Source organism: Rousettus aegyptiacus, unplaced genomic scaffold (assembly GCF_014176215.1).
Source record: "Rousettus aegyptiacus isolate mRouAeg1 unplaced genomic scaffold, mRouAeg1.p scaffold_m13_p_3, whole genome shotgun sequence".
NCBI classification, from domain to species: domain Eukaryota; kingdom Metazoa; phylum Chordata; class Mammalia; order Chiroptera; family Pteropodidae; genus Rousettus; species Rousettus aegyptiacus.
In genome coordinates, this window is record NW_023416306.1 from 143,903,312 (window position 1) to 143,927,779 (window position 24,468).

A 24,468-nucleotide genomic window follows, 5' to 3' on the forward strand; every position below is an offset into this window, starting at 1 on the left:
CATGATTTCTTTACCAGTGCTTATTGTTTTGTACAAGTCTCCTTGCAGGATGTACAGTGAGGATGTGAGATTGTGGTGCATGTGCACATTTACAATTGTGATAATCTAGGGCTATTTCAGTGGTAGGCTCTTACAGGGGCTGCCACAACTACCTCTTTTATTGAAGATCCAGGAGCAATTTGGGATCCTGTCTGCTGATTTGCTCTTGGTGCTTGTTCTCTTCGGGCTCTGGGGCCTGCCCCTTTCCTGGGCATGACTGCTGTGGCTACAGCGCTGGGTGGATGTTGCTTCAGGGTCCCTTCCTAGAGTTTGCTACTCTCCTGAAGTCTTATGAAAAAGACTGTCTGATGATGTCAATAAGCCTGAGGAAATTGCTGGTTTTTCATCATTGAGTTTTGAAAAGGTTTAATCTTCTAGTAACGTTTATACATAAGGACCTCCTCTGCCTGGTGTCTCATAGTCCTGACCTTGGCCATCCAGGTTCTGAGAGGAGCCTTTCTCTGTGTCCCACCCCTGCCCTGGGATGCTTTCCCACTGCCTGCCTTGACAGTCCGTTTCTCTTGCGTCCGAGCTCATGCTCTTACTCTCCATATTTGCCAACCTACTTTCCCCTTCTGGTTCACTATTCCTCTGAATTTTGACTGAAACACACTGGCTCTGTCAATCTCAGGTTTGCAGCATCACCAGCAGCTAGGCTGCCTACATCCAGCTCTGCCCTGCTTCTCCACAGGGAGGACGGAGAGACAACCCTTCACTCCTCAGCTTCTACCATCCCGTCCTCAGGTTTTTTAAAGTAATTTTTACTTCTCAGTTATAGTTGGCACACAATACTATATTAGTTTTAGGCATATGACATAGTGATTAGACATCTATATAACTCACAGAGTGATCACCCCAATAAATCTAGTGCCCCTTCAACACTGTACATAGTTATTACAATATTATTGACTATATTCCTTATGCTATGCTTTCTATCTCCATGACTGTTTTATAACTACCAATATGTACTTCTTACTCCCTTTCCCCTTTTTCGTTGACCCCCTTGCAACCTCCCTCCCACCTGGTAACCCTCAAAATGTTCTCTGTATCTGAGTTTGTTTCTATTTGTTTGTTTTGTTCTTTAGATTCCACATGTATGTGCAGTCATAAGGCATTTGCCTTCCGGTATATGCCTTACTCCGCTCAGCACACTACCCTCTAAGACCATCATGAAATATCTTTTCCATCCACTTACTTTTAGTCTCTGTGTGTCTTTTAATATGAAGTAAGTCTTTTGCAGGCAGCATATGTAAGGGTCTTGTTTTCTTATCCATTCAGCCACCCTATCTTTTGATTGGAGAATTTAATTGTTTTCCATTTGAAGTAGTCATTGATAGATATATAGTTATTAACATTCTTTAGGCTTTTGGTATATATTTTTTTTCTTCTTAAAGAAGTCTCTCCAACATTTCCTGTAATACTGGCTTGGTGGTGATGAACTCCTTTAGCTTTTCCTTGTCTGGGAAGCTCTTTATGCGTCCTTTGATTCTAAATTGATAACTTTGCTGGGTTAAGTAATCTTGGTTGTAGGTTCTGGGTTTTCATCATTTTAAATATTTTGTGCCAAGCCCTTCTGGCCTGCAAAGCTTCTCTTGAGAAATTGTCTCATGGGAGCTCTTTTGTAGGTAACTAATTGCTTTTCTCTTACTGCTTTTAAGATTCCTTTTGAATTTAACCTTCGACATTTTAATTATGATGTGTCTTGGTGGAAGCCTCTTTGGGTTCATCATTTTTGGGACTCTCTGAACTTCCTGAGGTTGTATATCTATTTCCCTCACCAAGTTAGGGAAGTTTTCCATCATTATTTCTTCAAGTAGGTTTTGAATTCCTTGATTCTGTCTTCTACCTCTGGTACCCCTGTGATGCAAACGCTGGTACTCTTAACGTTGTCCCAGAGGCTACTTAAACTACCTTTGTTTTTTTTAGATTCTTTTTTCCTGTTCTGATTGGGTGTCCTCTTCTCCCCTGTCCTCGATGTCACTAATTCGATCCCCTGTTTCATTCACTCTGTTGATTCTCTCTAATGGACTCTTCATTGCAGCCATTGTATTCTTCACTTCTTACTAGTTCCCTACTATGTTTTCCATCTCCATTTTTATGTTTTCTATCTCTGTTAAAGTTCTCACTGAGTTCATCTACTCATTCCCTAAGTTCCTTGAGCATCCTTATAACCAGTGTTTTGAACTATGCATATTGTGGATTGCTTGTCTCCATTTTGGTGAATTCTTTTTCTGAAGCTTTGTTCTATTCTTTTGTATGGGACATGCTTCTTTGTCTCCTCATTTTGGCTGCCTCCCTGTGTCTGTTTCTATGTATCAGGTAGGGCTCCTAAGTCTTCTGGTCTTAGTACAGTGGCTTTATGTAGTAGAGGTCCTGTGGGGCCCCTTGGCACAGACCTGAGAGGGGTCCGGCTGCAGGCGAAGTTCAGCAGCAGCCTATGCACCTCAGAGGCCACTTGGTAAGAGTCACCAAGCAATTCACATATGGCTGCCTCCAGTTCTGGGCTTGTAGGTGCCTTGAGGGAACAAGTCAGAAACGGAGGCCGACTGCCCCTGGCATGTGGCTTGGGGCTGCTCAGCAATAGGTACAGAGCATGCTGAAGCCAGATGCTGCTTCTTTGGGTTTTGTGAGCCTTTGAGAGATTTTATGAAAGTTCGCAGCAGGAGCCAAGAGAGCCTGTGTGTATGGAATAAATCACTGGAAGCAGCTTGGGTGAGCCCACAAGTTGGGAAAGGTGGGGTCTCAGGGAATCCTCTGGGTGGAGCAGCATGTGTTATCTAGGTTGATGGCGCCTGCATCTGTCTGCAGGCCAGGACAGAGGAGGGCTTAATAAAGCAACAATGGCTTCTTCCTGCACCTCTGGCTGGGTGCAGGCTGCCCCTCCAGCCCTCACCCTGAATGCTGATAGCTCAGTGCCATCCCATATGTCCCTGGCACCCCTCAAGCAGCGCTGTAGCTCAGAGTGAGTCAGTCCATCAACAAGCAAGGCCAGGCGTGAGCCCTTTAAGAGGGAAGGTCTCCGCTTCCTGCAGCCATCCATCTTTCTCAGCCACAACCTCTGCTGGTTTTCATAGCCAGAAGTTGTGAGGACTTCCTGGCATTGGAACCCTGAACTGAGGAGCCCATTGTACAGCTGGTACAGCTGGGACCCCTCACTCCTCAGGTGGGGGAAGTGGCTCTGCAGCCAAGAGAACCCTCCCAATTCTTGATGGCTACACACAATTGTGGGACTGGGCCATTTCGTGTCTCTGCCCTCCTTTTTTTTTTTTTTTTTTTTTAAATTATTATTATTTATGCCTACAGCACCTGGCTACAGCACCTGGTCTTCCTAGGTGGTCTCCCATCTATGTACTAACCAGGCCTGACCCTGCTTAGCTTCTGAGATCAGACATCAGGGTGGCATGGCCGTAGACCATGGACTGTGGCTCCACCTGGAGCACAAACCCAGGACCTTCTGCATGTAAAGCAGAAGTGCTAACCGCTGCACTATAGAACCATGTCCAATGTCTACCTTTTTGAAGTGACTTGTTATTTGAAGTGACCTAGACATAGGGCTTCTGTTTAGCCCAGACCTCTGGCAATTCTGCATACTGGTTGCTCTGTAGTTTTGTTATAATTTTGATGTGGTTGTTATAGGAGACATGAACAGCCTTTATCTTCTATGCCATCTTGAATCTCAGTCCTGTCCTCAGGTTTTGTAGAGGTGCACTATAATGTCTTTCCCAACTGGTCCATTAGCATAAAATCAATTGTTAGATTTACTGATGATAATTATAGTCATAATTATATTATGGGTATTTTTGTTTGTGCTCCCCTTGTATTTATTATCTATTGCTGCATAACAACTTACCACAAATTTAGTGGTAACACACATTTGTCATCTCACAGCTCCGTTAATCAGGAGTCTGGGCAGGGCTTCTGGGAGTCAGGAGTCTGCAAGGCTGCAGTTGAGGTGTCAGCCAGGGCTTGGTACTCATCCGAAAGCCTGAGGCTTGACTGGGGCAGGGTTCACTCTCAAACTCACATGGTATTGGCAGGAATCAGTCCCTTGTAGGCTGATAGACTGATGAGCTCCACTTCTCACTGGCTGTTGGCTGGAGGCCACCTTCAGCTTCTTAATACATGAACCACCCCAATAGGGGCACTTATTTCATCAAAGCCAGCAAAGGACAGAGTCTCCTAGCAAGACAGGTATTAAAATCTTATGTGATAGAATCATCACCTTTGTTATATTCTATTGCTTAGAGGCAAGCATAGATTCTGCCTCAACTCAGAGGGAAAGGATTAAATAAGAGTATGAGTACTAGGCAGTGAAGACAATTGGAGATCATCTTAGAGATGCCCACCATGAAATTTTTAGCATCTACTTCTTCAACTAGATTTTTGTTTGGTGTATCACATGCCTCTTTAAAACTAGATACCATTGGATAGTAAAGCCTGAAATGATAACTGCCTCTCTCAGAAACGAATTCTAACATCAACCAAGCTTGCATTGCTGGGGCAGGGCCTACAGAGACACTCACAGAGCTCAGCAATCTGCTTTAACGGCCTCTCCTGGTGATTCCGATGCACGCCGAGTTTGAGAGCCACTGGGGTGCAAGCAGCTTATCCTTGTGTAACTCCAAGGTCAGCTCAAATTCTGGACTCCCACATCCCCCCTTCATACAAATCATAGAAGTCAAATTCCTAGAGCTTGATTTATCATAACCTCGTCCAATTCTTTGTTCCTGCTTCTAAGTGTCTTGTGATCTCTGTATGTTGACTGCGATGGCTGCTCTTGTGTCTACATTGTACCGACCCAGACGAGAAACTAAATCCATTTTTCTTAATTGACATGAACACATACGATGTATTTGTTTGAAAGACATTTATTTGCACATATAGAAGACAAATTGATACTTTGTGGCAATTGAAGAAGTTTTTTTTTATTTTAGTAACACAAACAGCTTAAAACTGAATATTAGACGTGCCCATTCTAACATGTATTAGCTGTTCCTTCACCATCTTCTCCTTATTTTCTTCTCCTCCTCCCACTGATTATCTTTTTTTTTCTACAGAATGATTTAGCAATTCCATTTTTTCCTTGTTTTCTGTAATAATTAGTTTTTTTGTTAATCTGTTTTACTTAACAGTTTTTTTTTAAATTGGAGAATGAAAATACTAGTTTATATAAAAACTAAAGATTGTTAATAGTTTAAAGTATTTATTTTACATAAGGGTAGCTCTCAAAAAGCATCAGATTTTTTTAAATTAAATAATTTTTTTCAATCACAGTTGACATGTAATATTATATTAGTTTCCAGTATGCAGCATAGTGAATAATTGAGCTTTTTATTACAGGCAATAGAACTCACTCAACTACTTTAAGAAAAAAAGAGATTTAACTAGAGAGTATGCAGCAGCTTACAGAATTACCTCAAGGTGCTAGAGAAATAAATTTGTTAGCCACTTAGTCATAGGTAGTATATATCTCCACTTTTAAATTTCTTCCTTATTTCTTAGGATTTTCCACATTTCTTTGAATAAGTTTTCTTGTAGTCTCAAATTAATATCGAATTAGTTGTGTATTTTCTCTCGTGAACTTATGGCAGTTTTCTCATGGTTGCTGTCTGCGGATTCCCGGTCTCCCCCACAGGAGGTGTGCTAACTCATACTGACAGGAGTGAGCGAAGTTGTTTGAAGAGTGTTATTGAAAGGCTACACTCGCATTACTGAGGCAGTTGAGTTTGGCTTTGATGAAATTTTTGCCATTGAGCATGTCTTTCTTTTCTGTTTGGAGGCCCTCTAAGGCCCTTGAGATTGAGGGGGTTTCAATTCGGAACCCTGTTCAGTGGTAACTGTGCTAGCCAGGCCTGGTTACAGATACTGATTCTCTGCAGAGCAGGGGAGGCTGGTCCTTGAGCTGTGGGTTCAGTATCTGAGAGCTGCTCAGGCCTCACTAAGGCTGTTGGAGGGCCTGTCTCTATAAAACAGGAATATTAACAATATGAGGATAAATCCCTCAGCAGAAAAGCCCTCTATAAACAGGCTTTCTGACTCTACTATGTTAACTTTGTCTCCTGGATTCTGTAACAAACCTTAGATTCCAGAACGTTACAAGTTAAAGATTTGCTTCTGGTGTACAGAGTCACTCTGCCACCTTGTGGCCATGATTGAGAATTGTACTTCCTTAAGTGTCAGCCTCCTTTCTAGGTCCCGGAATCCTGAAAAGCTGGATTGTTTTGGCCTTTGGCTTTGCCAACCAATGTAATTTGAAGGGATATGTTGCAGCACATACTACAAGAGGACTTTCTAGCAGTTATCAACATTTATTTGTGCAATAAATTTTACTGTTTTTATAATAGCATCTTGATATATTAGGTAATGTGTGTTCAAAGTGAGAATGGGCCAATGCTATGTCCCAAAGCTGCTTCAAGAATGCTCTGAAAGCTCCTGTAATACTTCAGGGGATCTGAATGAGCATCGTATAGTAGTTATTAATTTTATATCACAATATTATTTTAGGTCGCATTCCCTTATTTCTCTAAATTACATCTACTTAGTTGCCTGGTCAGAGGAAAAATTCAATCTCAGTCATTACTGAGGTATCTTTGCCCACTCCATGGATTCATAGCAGAATCCCAGGCTAATACAATGACACAGATTTGGAGTGGGTCGGTGGAGAGCCCAGTCAGCTCCACCATGACAGCTGCATTGTCTGATACGCTGCAGCTGAAGACTAAGAGCATCTAGGACGAGTCAGAAGACACCTCCACTCCCCAGCTGCACGCTCAGCTAGTCACACCATTGATAACTCTGGGACACAGTACATAGGATCCATCCACTGTAGGCTTCCTGGAGTACCACACCCCGCCAGATTTAGGAACTGTGGGAACGGGGCCTGGGAGAGTACAATCCATCAAACTCATTCCTTTCCTGGTCTTTAGGAATATTGATGTCCTTTCCCTCACAACGGAGGCCCTCTTTCACAAATCACTGGGCGGAAATTCGGTGGGTACCTTGCAACTTCCATTTATGACCCCACAATACACAAAACCATTAAAAAACCTATGTGTTTCTGGCCAAGGCGTCCAGAACTCCAAACTTATAGCTGTCTACCTTCTTGGGAAGGAGAAATAAAAATGCTGATAATAGCAATAGTGGCAAGAAGAAAGGACAAATTAACATGTCAATAAATCATCCTGTTCCAATTGTGTCTGGTGCTGGAACCAGGCCTAAGGCCCACAGGGCAAAATCATCTCTTTACTTGGGTCAGCTCTAGCAGTTGAATGGATGTTTGTTTATAGAGTTTGTACTTAGGGTAAGTGCTATACGGGTTCTCAAAATAAGAAGATGACCTTTCAGTCACAATTACATAATGTAAATGGGGTCCTAATGCTAGTAGAGGAGTATATCCAGAGTTGTGTGGGAGTGATGAAGGAAGTGACCAAAATGCCATTTGATGTGGCAGAAAGACTTACCCACAGGAGAGGGACTTTGAGCTGGGCCCAGACGTGTGAGAAAGCACCCTCATGGTGGGGAAGAAGTGGGGCACGGGACATTCCAGGCAGTGGGACTGCAAGATTGCGAGGGTACCTAAAGTGCCGGCTTGATGGGAGGAACGCTTTGTGCCCCAGTGTGATGCCTGTGTAGGAATTCTTTGGGGGAGCGAGTGAGTGCAAGCGAGCTGGGTTGGAGCCTAATCTCAGGGGACCTCGTTTACCATACCAAGAAACTTTTAATTTATCTTTGAGGCCAGCAAGTCACACTCTTAGCAGTCATTGTGTTGGGACACACTTATACCTGTGTCCCTGGCTTTTGTTCCATGCCACAGATAGTGCTTGGTAGCTCCCCAGCTTACCTGGTTTGGTTATAAGAAAAAAGAATGACTTTACCCTGTGTCAGCGCTTTCCTATTCAGTAGCACCTAATTAGAAGTAATGGGGAACTCCTAGATTAGCAATTTTTAATTAAAAGTCTTTCGGAATATCTGATTCCAGTTAATTTGAAATTCTTTAATTTTAATTGATTATCTTAAATTTTTTTTTTTGAATTTTATTATATCTATCCAGTAACTAAATTGTAAGCACTTTGAAGGAAGAGACTATCTTTCTGTTTATTCCTTTGATGTTGTCTACGTCAGATGCCTTTGACAAAAATTTGTTTTGGTTTGAATGAGAAATGCGCTAGTCCTTCTGTTTGCCTTTGAATGTGTTGGTGATAATTAGTGAATCAGAATGTTCTGATTACTCTCGAGGCCAACATTATGTCTTCTTTGACTCTGTGACAGGGTTAAGAGGCTGAACTAGCTGGTATGAAAATGACAGTTGTTCTGAAAGATTTTTTATTTGAAAAGACAAGGCATCATTTTTATTTGAAAGTCAATTAAAATTTTTTTTTTTGAATCAAGTTGATACTACAAACACAGTTTTTTGTTTTTTTTTTTTGTTTTTTTTTTTGCCTGTTGACTTACTGGTGATTTAAAGTGTGGAGTTTGACTTTCTGTTGTTCTTTTCTTGTCCTGGCCAAAAACAGCTTCAAAGGCAGCAGAATTGAAAGCATTTTGGACCCTTAAGTCACTGGGCCCTTTACGGGCTGGGTATTTGTGTCTGCTGCTATATTCAGGGTCAGGTTTTAATGTACCGTGGGAACCTACATTTAGCAAATAGGGAAACTCAAGCACAGAGGACAAATGAATTCTTTAGGAGTTTACCTAAATTTTGTAAACACTGTTGCTTATTTTTTTTCCGCTTGCCTCGTGATGACATACACAGCAAAAACCTCCCCATTCTGACCTCACTTGGTTATAGAAAGGAGTTTAGGGTCTTTTGTCTCATAGTAGTGATAATTCTAGCACTTAGTCCTTACTTAAGGTGGTTATAGAAAGGAGTTTAGGGTCTTTTGTCTCATAGTAGTGATAATTCTAGCACTTAGTCCTTACTTAAGGACTCTTCTCAGATTTTTCTCTCATCACACTTGCCTTTTATAGGAAGTAGAGGAGATAAGGTTATATGAACTGTGAGTGCTATATTGAATAAATATTCTAATCCTTCTGAAAGAACCCAGATAAGCTATTGATCTTTAGCTCGATGTCTAGAAAGCTTTTCTCTTTATAATTCATCAACTACAAATCAAAAACAAAGTTCTCGAGCTCAAGCGGTTGACTGAATATGGGGTATGAGACAAAGATACCAAGGATTGTTGTAAGGATTTTGGCCTGAACAACTGGAAGGAAGCAGTTGCCATGAATTTAGAGAGAAGACAATGGAAGGAGTAGGTCTGGGCAGGTGAGGGTTGGCAGGGGAGTCAGAGGTCCAGCTTTGGAAACATCAAGTCTGAAATGTCTGTTAAACATTTCAGTATAGATATTTAATAGGCAGCCAGATGTCTGACTTTGGAGTTCATGGGAAAGACCTGGTTTCAATATAAAATTTTGAGAGTCATTAGCCTTCGGGTAGCATTTAAAGCCATGAGACTGGCTCACATCCCCCAAGAAGTAAGCATTGGCATGGAAAAGTAGCTAAGGACCCAGAGGTGAGGGAGGATGACTAGCAGAGACTGAGAAGGAGTGATCTGTGAGGCATGAGATAAAACAGGAGAGGTAGTATCCTAGAAGCCAAGTACAAATTTGCTTCAAGGCAGAGAGAATGACCAACTATGTCAAATGTGGTTGATGAGTTAGATAAAGATTGCCTCAGTGTGGGTTCCTTTAAAAGCAGAGCCTTGGGTACAAAGGTCTTGGGTTCAGGTATTTATTTGGGAGGTGATCCAAGTAATAGGAACGGGAGTGGGGAGGTGAGACTGTGGGGGAGGAAAGCCACTAAGGGGTGTGTTAGTGAGGTGGCTGCTCCAGGTTATGGAGTCACTCCACTGAGACATCTGAGAAGGGTCCAGCGTGCCACCAAAACTGTCTCTTCAAACAGCAGGAAGCTGGGACATTTATCTGGTCTCCATTTATCTGGATGAGGGTTTTTTTGGGAGTGTTAGCTCCCCTCTATTTCTGTGCTTTGAAGGCTCCTTTGGGAGAAAGCCTTGAGGCAGAAAAGCTGAGGTGAGGTGGGTGCTTGTGAAGATGCTGTTAGTGAGCACGGGACAGCTGTGGTGGACATGAGAGGTGGGCCCAGGGAACCTGTAGCAGACCATCTTAACTGCTTCAAAAGTGACAGTTGACTGTTGGATTTTACAACGTGAATGTCTTTGAGAAAGCAGCTTAAGGGCGTGCTGGGACGCATACCTGAGTAGAGTAGGCTGTGGAAAGGTGAAGAGAGACTGGGGAAAGTGTAGTAGGCAGCACACAAAAAAAATTGTGGAATAAAGAAGCCAGAGGGGAAGTGGCATCAAGAGAGATTTATTATTATTAATTGTTATTGTTATTAATTATTATTATTATTTTTTAATGCCTACAGCACCTGGTCTTCCTAGGTGGTCTCCTGTCCAAGTACTAACTAGGCTCGACCCTGTTTAGCTTCTGAGATCAGATGAGATCAGGCATGTTCAGGGTGGCATGGCCGTAGAATAGAGAGATTTATTATTTTTAAAATGGGAGAAACAAGAGCATTTAGACTGATGGGGATGACTCAGAAGAGGAAAAAATCTTTGATGTGAGAGAAAGAATTGATGGAACAGTGTCCTTGAGCAGATGAGAGCGGCGGGACCCAGTCCCTTGGTGGAGGATTTGGTGGAGGATTTGGACTTCAATGGAGATGTGGGCATTCATCTGCAGTAAAGGGAGAGAAAGAGTATATGGAAGGTTGGACCCTTCTGATCATCCTTCATTTCTTCCCTGCAAAAGAGGAAACAAGGTTATCAACTCAAGAGTGAAAAGGGGCGGGAGGTGTTGGCAGTTTGCAGGGAGAGGAGAAGGTGTGAAAGGGTCATCTGAGATTGCACCACCGGGACTGGCTAGTTTGTGAGCTCTTGGTTACTGAGCTGTCAGATAAATACAGAAGGTGAAAGTAAATATTTAGAAAGTTTTATAGCAGTTGACATTGCTGTAACATTTTTATTGCATTTTATAGAAGTATTGGCCTGTAATGGTCAGAAATAAAAACATCTGGACTTTCACAACAGATAGTTTCAGAGTCGGGCTAGGAGAGGGAGAGAGAAGAGACTAGGGAAATATAGGGAGATGGCCAGATAAAGGAAGATTGCCTCACAGCACTGAGGATCCCCGCTGAGGCTTGTGCCATGAATACAATGTGAGGCCATTCAGCTCACTGAGTGGTTTTCTCCTGTGGTTTTCTTCAGCCGCTGTAGTACAAGCAGAGTCAGCAGAGAGTTGGATTTTACTACAGGTATGGTTTTGCTAAGTGGGTCTGATGCAGTGGGAAGAGGCCAGTGAATTTAGGGAGTAAACAAGTGAGAGGTATAGTGACTGCTCATAGCATTGCAAGCTGGGGAAAAAAAGGAAGAAAATCATGAGGAAGGTGAGAGACGCTGTAAAAGTGGTAGAATGGAGGGGACGCAGATCCCGGGAGACTCAAGGGGGGTTACAGTGAGAGTTTTAAGAGGAGTGAACTAGAAACACAGAGTGGTGATCAGAGAGCAGGATTCTTGATAATGAAATTCCTCACAACACTGCTTACGACAGCAAACGCTGGGGAAGAACCTGAGTAAGTGAATTTGCATGTATACAACAGAGGATTTTGAAGCTCCCAGAGTCACGTGGTTCTATTTTTGCAGATGCCCTTTATTAAGTTGAGGCAGCTGACCTCCTCCTCGCTTGCTGAGAATTTTGATCAAGAATAGATGTTGAAGTTTGTCAACTGCTTTTTCTGCATCTATTGAGAAGATCATATGGTTTTTCTTATTTAGTTTGTTAACATGTCGAATTACATTGATTGGTTTTGAATGTTGATTTATTCTTTCATTCCTTGGATGAAACCACTAGGTCTTACATATTATACTTAATGTATTGTTGGACTTCCTTGAATAAAATTTAAAGAATATTTGTGTCTATGTTCTATGTTCTTGTTGTGAAAATATTGACCTAAGTTATCTGAATATTTTTGCCCAGTTTTGGTATCAAAATAATTCTAATATAGGGAGGAGGCAAGAGAATTAAAATGTTAATCAAGCCCCAATCAGAGACTGCAATGTGCTGGTCAGCCCTGCAGCCAGGCCAGGAGGAAACCTGCAGAACAAAGGAAGATTTCTGCTGGGATTGCTGACAGCCCATTCCCCATACCTATGCAGGGGAAACAGGCACCAAGAGTCATTCCCTGTGGCTAAAGCCATGGGGAACTGGTGGATTAAAGGCTGGGGAGTGCCAGCAGGCCTTGCACACTGCATATTCTTCCCTTTTCACACCGTATACCCTTCCCCTTCCTCACTGTGTGTCTGTATCAAAGGAAATGGGTTGACAAAGTCTTTTAAACAATAACTCACAGGAACTAAAGAATGATATGTAAACTGAATTCCCTGAACACTCGGCCCCTCCTCTACTCACTCTTTCCCAGCCTCTCTTGGTCCCTCTCACTGTGTCTCTGAGAGGAGACCACACTCTGTCTGTGGAGTGTTACCCTCTTTCTAATAAACTTTCCTTTTGACTCTAACTTTGGAACATGCACTGAATTCTTTCTTCACTCTCTGCTGAAGGACCCTCTTCTTTTAATGCAGGGCTTCATCTCCTGGTTACTTGGGGGTAATTTTCCCTGTCCTGCATCGATTCTGGCCTCATAAAATGAGTGTTCCTTATATTCTATTTTCTTGAAGTGTTTGTGCAAAGCCGGTATTATTTTTCTTTAAATGTTTAGTAGAATTTTCTAGTAAAACCATTAGGTCCTAGAGGTTTTTTTTTTGTTTTTAGTTTTTTCTTTCTTTCTTTCTTCTTTTTTTTTTTTAAACTACAAATTCAATTTCTTTAATGGCTATGAGGCCTTTTGGGTCCTTCCTTCTAAAAAGCTGTATTTTTCCTTTTGTGATTTTTCTTTTCTTTTTCTCTTAGCAAAATTTTAAATATATAATACAGCATTGCTAATCATAGGTCCTATGTTCTTCAGAACTTAGTTATTTTGTGTAACTGAAACTTTGTACCATTTAACTAATGCCTCCCCATTTTATCTCTCTCCCAGCCCCTGACAACCACCATTCTCCTCTGTTTCTCTGTGTTTGACTGTTTTGGATTCCATACGCAATATTTGTTTTCCTCTCTGGCTTATTTCCCTTAGCACAACGATTTCCAGCCCCATCCTTGTTGTTGCAAATGGCAGGATTTATTAATTTTTTACGACTGAATAATATTCCATTATATGTTTATATCACATTTTCTTCATCCATTCATCATTCAGTGGACATTTAGGTTGTTTCCCCATCTTGGCTGTTGCGAATAGCGCTGCAGTGAACATGGGAGCATCTCATGTTCAATTCCTTTCGATATAGACCCAGAAGTGGGATTGCTAGATCAAATGGCAGTTCTATTTCTAATTTTTTGAGGAAACTGTTTTCCATAGTGGCTGCACCAGTTAGCATTCCTACCAATGGCATCTGAAATTTCCTTTTTCTCCACATCCTCACCAACACTTCTTGCCCTCCCCTTCCCCAACTCCCTCACCTCTTTTGATAATAGCCATCCTAACAGATGTGGGGTGACATCTCATTGTGGTTTTGATTTGCATCTCCCTGATGATTAGTGATGTTGAGCACCTTTTCATATACCTTTTGGCCACTTGTGTGTTTTTCTGCAGGGAGAAATATCCGCTTAGGTCCTTTGCCTCTTTTTGATCAGGTTATTTGTGTTTTTGCTATTGACCTCTATGAGTTTTGTATTTTGTGTATATTTTGGATATTAATCCCTTATCAGATGTATGGCTTACAAGTATTTTCTCCCTTTGCCTTTTCGCTTTGTTGTTTCCTTTGCTGCGCAGAAGTGTTTTAGTTTGATGCGATCCTACCTGTCTATTTTTGCTTTTGTTGCCTGTGGTTTTGGTGTCATATCCAAGCATTTTCAAGAAATCATTGCCCGGTCCAATGTCCAGAAGTTTCTTTTCTGTTTTCTTTTTAAAAGTTTTATTGCTCCATGTTTTGTTTGTCTTTAATTATTTTGAGTCAATTTTTGTATATGGTATGAATTTAGGGTCCAATTTCATTCTTTTGCATGTGGATATCCGGTTTTGCCGGCACCATTTCCTGAGGAGACTATATATTCCGCATTGTGTATGCTTGACACTCTCGTTGAAGATCAGTTCACAGTATGCGTGTGGGTTTGTTCTGGGTACTCTATTCTGTTCCATTAGTCTCTGTGCCTGTTTTCATGCTAGTACCATACTGTTCTGATTACTTTATGTTTATAATATATTTTGAAATCAGGTAGTGTTATATCTCCAGCTTTTTTTTTTTTTTTTCTTGCTTGAAATTGTTTTGGCTATTCAAGGTCTTTTGTGATTCCAATTGAATTTTGGTTTTTTTTTTCTATTTTTGTAAAAAATATCATTGGGATTTTGATAGAGATTGCATTGAATCTATAGATAGCTTTGGGAAATATAGACACATTAAGAATATTAATTCTTCTAATCCATGGCCATGGGATGTCTTTTAGTTTATTTGTCTTTTAAATTTTTGTGATTTCTTTTACTTTGTTGAACCTCTCATTTATTCACATATTGTTTTTTAAATTTCATTTAGTTGCCTATTTGTGTTCTTTTGTAGTTCATCGAGCATTTTTAAGATGATTATTTTTAATTTATTAAGCAGTTTATGAATCTCCATTTTTTTTAGGGTCCGTTACTGGACATTTATTAGTTTCTTTTGGTGATGTTATGTTTGTCTGACTGTTTATGATTCCCGTAGCCTTGCACTGGTGTCTATGAATTTGAAGGAACAATCATTTCTTCTAGTTTTCCAAACTGGTTTCAACAGGTAAAGACCTGTTCCTGCTGGGTCCCCGGACAGATGGGACTGCCTCTGGGACCACAGTAGAGTGGGGCCATAGCTGGGTCATAAAGCTTCTTCCAGGTCCACATTTGGGCCTGCTACTTCCCGGTCCACAGTTGGACACAGGTGAGCATAGCTCCTGCTGGCTTCCTGGACAAACTGGATTGTTTCCCAGACCATGGTCTTCTGAGTCCACCTTTGGGTCCATGGTTGGTGTCCTGCTACCAAGGCATGGATGGGCATGGTGTCTGCTGGGTGCCCAGGTATCCAGGTCTGCCTCTGGGACCATGGTTGAGCGGGGTTAGAGCTGGGTCACGAGACTATTTCTGGGTCCTCAGTTGGGTCTAAGCATAGACAGGCCTGTTACTGGAGTTCTGGGCAGGAGGGGCTGGTGGTAGAAACATGGATGAACTGGGCTGGAGTTGAGTTCACAGGAGGATGGGACTGCTCCCAGGTCTGCAGCCAGGTTTGCAGTTGGTGGGGACCTAGCTTCTCAAAGTGGCCTTCCTAGTTCTTGGGTTTCACCATGGTGTCTACCTGGATCCTGAAGCTTTTACAAAATAACTTTTGTCCATGAATGGTTACCAGATCTGTGCTTCTGCTGGGGAGATGAGGGCTCAGGCCTTCCTTGTTGACATCACTGTTTCTTCTCCTTTTTTTTTCTTTCAATACTACCATAGTAGAAGGTAGGAAAGGCTTCCCTAAATAGCATATATGTTTAATCTATACTATTTAATATATATTAATTATAGTTGATATTCTATATTGTATTAGTTTCAGGTGTATAGCATAGTGCTTAGACATTTATATAAATTATGGATGATTCTCCCCATAAGTCTAGTACCCACCTGGCATCATACATAGTTATTACAATATTATTGACTGTAGTTCCTATGGTATACTTTACATCCACATGACTGTTTTGTAGTTACCAATTTTTAATTTTTGATCCCTTCTCCTTTTTCATCCCTTCTCCCAAACCCCCTCCCATCTGGCAACCATGAAAATGTTCTCTGCATCTATGAGTTTGTTTGTTTTGATTGTTCATTTATTTTGGTTTTTAGATTCCACATATAAGTGAAATCATATAGTATTTGTCTTTCTCTGTCTGACTTATTTCACTTAGCATAATATCCTTTAGGTCCATCCATGTTTTTGCAAATGGTTAGATTTTATTCTTTTTTTTATGGCTGAGTAATATTCCATTGTATATATGTAGTACATCTTTATCCCATCATCTGTTGATGGGAACTTACATTGCTTCCATATCTTGGCTATTGTATTGTGAAATGTTTTTTGTCTCTTGTTGTAGCCTTTGTTTTAAGTCTGTTTTGTCTGATATAAGTATTGCTACCTCAGCTTTGTTTTTTCATTTCTGTTCATATAAAGTAACTTTTTCCATCCCTTTACTTTCAGTCTGTGTATCTTTCTATCTGAAGCAGGCCTCTTATAGGCAGCATATATATGGATCTTGTGTTCTTTTTCATTCAGCCATGCTATGTCTTTGGATTGGAACATTTAATCCATTTACATTTAAAGTAATTATTGGTAGGTATGTAGTTATTGCCATTTTATTATTCATATTTTTAATCTTTTCTCTCTTTCTTCTTCTTAAAAAAGTCCCTTTAACATTTCTTGTAATACTGGTTTGATGATGATGAACTCTCTTAGCTTTTTCTTGTCTGAGATATTTGTTTCTTCTTGAGTTGACTTTGGTAGTATGTGTCTCCCAAGCAATTTGTTCATGTTATTAAAGTTTGTCAGGGTTGTTGGCATAATGTTGTTAATAATATTCCACTGTTAATCCTTTTACTATTTAAAATATTTCTAGTGATTTACCTTCTCCCATTTATGATAATAGTAATTCGTGTCTTTTCTCATTTTTATTTTGATCAGCCTGGCTAGAGGCTTATCAATTTTTTTTTTTTTTTTTTTTTTTTTTTTGCATGTCACTAACCCGGTGACCAATTATACCTCTGGCTGTCATATCTAAATTTTAAAATTCTTAATACAGCCACTTTGAAGACCGTTCTTGGTTTAAAACTTGTACAGGAGATCTCCCAGCACAAGTTCACCTGGAATAAATGGCATCTCAGCAGCCCTGGCTCCTTACTGTGTCTTTCCTGCTGGTTCCAATTCTCAAGAGCAAAAAATTTCTTGCTGACTCTTTTCCGTGGTAGTTGAGAAGAGGGACTGAGCAGTGAGGGTGGGGCTGCTGACGCCAGGGACACAGCCCACTCAGAACCCTCTTTACTCTTTGTCCTGAGGTTTGGGAAATACTGACTTTGGTTTAACTGCCCCTATCACGGTTCATAGTCCCCTCATTTTCGTTTCCTTCAGGAAGAGGAGTTAGCCATGTCTGTTTGGATGTATAATTCAGCCTCTAAAAACTGGGTTTAGTTTTGCTCAATTTGCTTATGTATTAATAAAAATACTTTATTAATCATTCTGTTATACAATTAAGTTTACAGAATCTGATTTTGCATAGAATTTAGAAGAGAATCATACTAAAAACATTATATTCAGAGATAAGGAATGATAGCAAATGAGTCAGTATTATCTGTTTAATTTTCTCATGAAAGGCAATTATTTGTTAAGGAGGGCTCAATGTTTTACTGAGAATGGGCTAAAATATTGACCGTAGATAGATCTTTCCTGGGAAAAGAGGACACGTGAATTGTAAAAACCTGTGATATTTGAATATGGGATTTCGGATGTGCTCCAATGTTTGCTATTCCAACTTAGAGTCCTTGACTGAAAGAACATAATGCTGAAATTATACCCCAAACACAAGGAAAGACTCATAGGCTCGTTCCATTATCTGAAGGGAAGCTGCCATGCTCACAAACAACCATGAATGAATTTGTGGTCCAAGGGACAGACCGCATTTCTTTCTGGTTCATCTCCAGTTCTTTTTTTTGTCAGCGCTGGGTTTGTCTGGCTTCTCCTTAGCAAGTCTCTCTCCTTCCTTCTCTGCCTTCTTTCCATCAGGGCCCCGGCTGCTGCTCATCTCCCCTCGTTGGACCTTCTGTCCAGTCCCATTGGCTATGGCTCTTGACAGTTTGTAGACTGTCCACCAGAAACAAATCTTTTTTTTTTTTTTTTTTTGTGAATAACATTTATTCATAGCATAACTTTGATGCATTTTTATGTTAAAAAATCTTTTCTCACATGAATAGGGCAGTACAAAGAGGGTGATGGGGGCAGAGAATCCGCTCAGAACACACAAAGGGTGAATATTCACATTAGAAGTACCCTAGTGCCCTTAATTCATGAACTGGTTCCTATTCTTGACCGTTAATCCAAGCTATCCATCATAATACAAAAGAAGTTCATGTTAGGATGGTGAGAAGTAAGATGATCTTACCTACTTCATGGCCTTCTATGAAGTTGTAGACTAACTAACTACAGTTGTTTCTAGAGCTATAAAAAGGGCTGTTTGCGCCCTCTTAATTTTCTTATGTATTATGAAATTTTGGACATGTTTAGTGAGGAGTTATCGGTGTTAGAAATAAAATAGAATATGTTCTGCCTTCAGAAATTCCATTGATTAATGATGCCAATTTTGGGGGTAAAAGTTGCTGAAGTGCTGTCTGAGTTCTATAAAGGAGGTGGATATAAACTCTAATTGCACAATGTGTTACAAGACAATTTGGTTAATATTAAAAAGAAACAGAACTTTCCCTTTGGAAGACATTGCTGTGAAAAATTCAATCAAGTGCTTGTGGGAAAAATGAGGTGAGATACAATACGTATTTTTACCTCAGGGTGAAGTACAGAGACTATTTTTTGTACTCCCACACCTTTGTGTCCAGAGGTTGCTGCGCATTAAAGATAAGCCTTTATACATTTAATTTATTTTTGAAAAAATGTTTAAGTCCACCCAAGTGAGAATCTCAGGAACCATAAAACAGTAGAGATCTTTAATTCCATTTACTCTGTAGGATCCAAACTGAAAACCTAAATGGCCTTTATATCAAATAGGCTAGCTTTATACCATTTAATATGTTCATAACCAATGAAGCAAGATCTAATTTGTTTGATGTGTAAGAAATTTTCTGTTTGGTATTGAGTTGTGTGCCAAATGATGAAATGTATTGCCACTTTAGAGTCCGATTATTCTAAGTGTAAAAATAAAAGGAGATGTAGAGATGAGCTCCAGAAAATGGAGAAAGAACACATGATTTTTTTTGTTTTTTGGCCTGGAACAGTTTTATTTTTGAATTTAGGAGTAGCGACTGAGTATTTCACAGTCTTGCCATGCAACGTGCAGGTGTGGACCACCAGACTGGGAGTTGGGAGAGCTGTGGAATCTCTGACCTACTGACTCAGAGTCTGTATTTTAACACAATCCCCATGAAATTCATAAGCACATTAAACTTTGAGAGACTTTGCTCGAAATGATGAGGTCTGCCTATAGAGCATTGTGGTTTTAGTATGTATATTCAGTCCTTCTTGATTCTCCAGGGAATAGTCTTATAAGAAAGTGGCAATTCAATCTGCACCTTTCTCCTATGATTTTTATCTTCCTACTTTTGGATACACGCCTGGTTAAAAGTGAGGAATTTGGGAGTTTTCTGGGATTAGATAAATTTCTGTGGATTGGGTGTATACAGAATAAAGACTAAAGCCTTGGGAATTGGGAAAGAACTGGAAAATTGTGAAGAATAATGAAAACTCCAAGCATATTATTGGTTGTCACATGGTTAAAACATTGAAAACATACTTTTTGACTTAGAGTTTTTGGTTGCAGCAATCAACCGGTATTGGTTGATTTAAGCAGCACATGAGTTATTGGAAAGGATTTTTCTTGGTTCACAGGATCTCCAGTTGGGCTGGAGACCCAGGTTGTAGCTAGGAAGCCAGGGATAGAGCCTGTGTCAGCCTTCAGAGCTGGTCTGGTGGACACTTCTGGTACTGCACAGTGTTAGAGGCTGTAGCTTGCACCCTGGGTGCCATTGTCACTGAACACGGCATGGCCACACCAGCCCTGCTCTGCAGGAACTCTACATTCTCTGTAGCATGCCTCTTTCCACTGGGAGCTCTGGGTGGTCTCTGTAACTCTTGGGTGGGTTCATATGATTGGTAATGACTAGATCGTGTGTCTTTGTCCCAAATGCAAGGGAAGCTGGGAAAGTAAGGTTTTGGCAGCTTCACTTTCACTGAGGGAGGTGAGCACTGCCTCATTAGGTCGGGAAGTTCCCCATACATAAGAAGTGAAGTGGAGTTGCAGGTGTTCAGAAAGAACGACACGTTTGATAGAGCTGCCTGCGTGTGTGTGTGTGTGTGTGTGTGTCCACACACGTGTGTCAATGAATGTGTGTGTCTAGTTTACTAGAGACTCTTATTTCAATAAGATGCCTTTCTGATTTTATAGTGAAGTTTGATAATGGAAAGATGATAAGATTCATTTTGCAGAATTTTACTTTTTTGGTTAAAAGTGCTAACATATATATACAACATGAGTACCAGTCATTCTTTTAGGTTACATTTAGCCAGGAGTAAACTTGACGTTTTCCCTGAGATAAAAAAGCTTCCTAACATTCACTCTGAAATATGGAATTCATTGCATTCTCTTTCTAAATAAGAATCATATTTAGTGAAACTCTGACCATGTAATCAAGATAATGAGAGATTTTCATTTTGCCCGAGTGACTCAGTTGTGAAGTACACACTTTGACTTGTGCTCTGATGGGAGGGTGAGAAATGATCACTGCCTTGGTATACATGAGGCACAAAGCAGAAAACAAAATCAGCAAGCTCTGTGTCATATTCATACTGAGATAACACCAAGGAACAGCTGTGACTCTTTCAAATGACTCCATTTGTTTGATAATTGCCGGGTAAAAATAGTGCCACTATTGGCTATTTCAGGATGACAGATGGCGTTCTAGATTATGTTCCTTTCCTTGTACCCAAAATGAACAGGGTCAAGTCTTTCAGAAAATTACTGTCTGTGTGTGAGACAGACAGCATCAGATAAGGGGCAGGGCACCATTTCAAGCTTCTGTTCGGCAGGTAGGTAGGAAGCAGAGGTTGAGCTGTGGGAGAAACAGGGAATTGAATTATTCCAGCCTGAGCAATGATGAGAAATAAAGGCAGCTGTCTGTTGCTTAGGAACAGAACTATCTTGTGCCTCCGCTACAGCTGGAGGAACCAGGTCATTTACTTTCAGAGTTCACTTATCGGTTATTCAGACAGAGCTAAGGTGTGCCCACTTTCCTTCTCGGCTTTGTGGGATATGTACGTGCCGGGGGGTTTCTCATTAGATGCCTCCCTCCCCCAGCTTTCTTCCACTCTGCAAACTTCACTGTTGTTCCTAATGTATTGTCTAAAAATGTGCCAATCAAAAGTATGTATTAATTGTGTGCGTGAGGGGGTACATTATAGCTTTTCTTCAGGAGCTGGCCCTTGGGTATTTTCTCTACCAGTAAGCCAGTGGAGCCCATACGAGTGGAGTATAGCATTCAGTCTTTTTCCTGAATTGCACGTGATGTTCGATGTCTTCGATTCTCATTTGCACTTCGAAGAGAGCAGGAAGGTTTTCCACCCTCTCCCCCAAACACACATACTCTTCCTCCCTCTCTTCTTCCTTTCCTCTCATTTGATCTGAAGTCAAGGAGGGAGGCAGAAACATTGATGTTTTGTGAAGTCTGAGGGCCTCTTTTCCTGGTACTAGGAAGGTAGGACAAAGATTTGCAGTCTTACCTGTGTATAAAAATCTCTTTCAGAGCTTTACAAAATATACATTCCTGAGATTTATCCTCCAAATTCTGATTCATTAGGTCTTTGATATAGCCTGGGCCCCTGTAGGTTTAAAAGTTTCCCTGGTAATTAGTTGTTAAAAGTCATTCCCATTTTCTCCCTACTTAACCCCCACTAAAGAGTGTCAGACCCCCAGAACTGGGCCAGGGACAGGAAGGCCTTGGCATAAAGTTCTTGGTCTTCCTCATTCCTGTCCAGAGTTAAGTGCTCACCCTATGTTCTTCTTAGACAGCTCTGTGAGCTAATGAGCACATGGTTTCTGCAAGGGTGGCTTCCTTGGTATTCACAGTTTGAGTGGGAATACTTTCTCAGGAACACTCAGAAGGAGAATTGAGGCTTGTAGTTGTGTAGAAACATAGTGGAAATATTTAGGAGGTGACTAGGCTATGGGAAACTAATTAGAAGAGCCCTAATCCCTGGGTGTTTCTGACCAGAAAGAGTAATAAGAGCAGAATATTCTGGGCACATAGGCAAACATCATAAATATATAAGGCCTGGGGAAGGCCTGGGGGATATATGAACAGCTCTTAGTTTTAGTCATCCTTCTCTAGGGGTCCAAGGGAAATCAAATAGCTTAGATACAAGCATTATATTTGCAGCAGCATATAATTTTAGACAGAAATGAGATGTAGTTCCTGTTTACCTCTTTTTTTTGTGTGTGTGTTCATAAAGAAGTCAGTGATTAGCACATTGAAAAAGAAGATAATTATATAATCTTTAAACCATTCTCAGTATAACGATAAAAAAAAAAAAGTTGATCATTTCTCCTAGAAAGCCACAATGCAAAAGCAGTTTTTTTCTTGGCTCTTTTTTGCTGTTATATAAACATCCACTTGTGCAAACATCAGAGTCGATCTGGAAATCTAATTTTAAAGAGAGCTGGGATGTAGCCCTGCCACCACATGCATGAAAGGAAACTCTGTGGGCAGCCCTAATTTGCATGATTCTCAAATGCAGGTATGTGACTAAAGCATAATGGGTCCGGTTTTCAGGTGTAACTGACCATGAAATCAATCTCAATGACTACATGGTCAAACAAACTCACATCTCTCACAATGGCTTGCAGGATCCTCAAGACTGATTTGAGAAAGAAGAAAAAGAAGAAATTTCAACCAGATTCACAGGGAAACTTGAGTTTTGAAGTAATTTGAATTTCTGATTCTTTTTATAGTCGCCACTCACTCCCTTCAGCACAAAATCCAAAATGAACTTCAAGTTCTCCCTCTTCTGGTGATGACGACTAGGAAGAGTCTAAGAGAATATTAAAAAGATTTAAGCCAACCTGTAGTGGGAGATGTAGAGATGCTATAGATGGGAGGGGCTCGGAGCGGCAGTGTAGGAGCTGTCGGAGGGTTTCTCCAGAAGCTATGTTTCTGTAGTAAGCACTCTTACTCTGTAATGTTTGCTTAGGATGATGAGAGTGTTGGCTAAAACCACCCAGAACACCTCTTGGTGCTAACAGTCTTTTGTATCCAAAGTCGGTACCTCTCCCCGCCATGTTTTGCTATTAATTTGGTTTCTTTGTGTGAGTCCATTTCTCCCAAAACATAGATTCAATGTGCCTCTAAGGAAGAGATCAGCCATATCCCACCCCGGAATACCAGCAAAGCAAATACCAAAGTGTTCGCACACAGCAAACACTTAGTAACTTTATAATTAATAATTTTCCTAGTTGGCTCCCGTTGTGATTTAAAACAGAAAGGAGAAGTGTACCTTTTCTTGCCTCTCTCACTTGACCTCCAGGTTAGTAAAATGAGTGACAGATGACAACTGCTAAGGAAAGATCCCCTTTCAGCAGTCTACCCATGGACTCTTGTCATACCTTCATCTCTGTGCTTATGGCAAATAGAGTCCAATAATCGTTTACTCTTATCATTTTTGGCAGATAATTTTACCTCTCTGTGTGATCTAAGCTCTAACATTTTGTAATCCATGGTTTTGTGACCTAGTAATATTTCCAGACCTCCTCCCATTTCCATGGTTCCTTCCTTAACCTTCTCTCTCTCTCTCTCTCTCTCTCTCTCTCTCTCTCTCTCTCTCACACACACACACACACACACACACATGGCATCATCGCCAGCATCTTAGTTTCATGCTCTGACACCACTCCATTCCCCCAGCTGAGCCCCCCTTAGTGCCATCACCCCAGCAGACCTCTAATCTGTTGCCTCACTACATTTTCACTGTCTACAATCCCTTTCCCCTTATATTTCTTTTTTAACCTAGTTTAGATTTCACAGTTGGTCATTATAATTATTTAAGCAGCTAAATGTTGCAGGAGAAAAATGCATAATTGTATTCATTGATCTGTCAATTCGTGATGTAAATCTAAAATTAAGGTTTGACACTACTTGGCCATCCTATGACATCTGCTTATTATATTTATTCTCTACTCTCTAGAGCACTGATACTGTCTTCTCTTGCCCCTGGCTCCCTATTCTCTCCTTTCTCACTTACCCTCAGCTAATGATCTTGCCTCAAAATGTACTGAGAAAAGAAGTAGTGAGGTACCCATCATCAAATCTCACAGCCTTCTTATAACTTTATCCATACTCCATTTTCTACTTTTATCTGCAGATGAAGTATCTTTGTTCCCATCAAAGGCTGCTTCTACTTGTCTTCCAACTTCATCACTGAGTATACATCTTCATCTACTCAGTTCAATAATGGTTTACATTTGTTGGACTGATATAATTGTTTATTATGAATAAATAATTCCCCTTGTAGCACTTCAGTTTGTGACAAATTACATGTGACCCCTAGTTAAAGTTCCCTACGTGGATGATCTGTTTCTGGGCTCACTGCTCAGACCATC

General features: G+C 40.7%; 1 protein-coding gene and 1 pseudogene across 1 annotated transcript in view; one reads left to right on the plus strand and one right to left on the minus strand.

Annotated features, from left to right (window-relative positions):
* The window catches only part of SYT16 (synaptotagmin 16), a 203,940-nt gene that overhangs the window by 6,268 nt on the left and 173,204 nt on the right, over positions 1-24,468 (plus strand). The gene's annotated exons all lie outside the window — the stretch shown is intronic.
* Positions 10,415-10,533, minus strand: LOC118601260 (annotated as a pseudogene).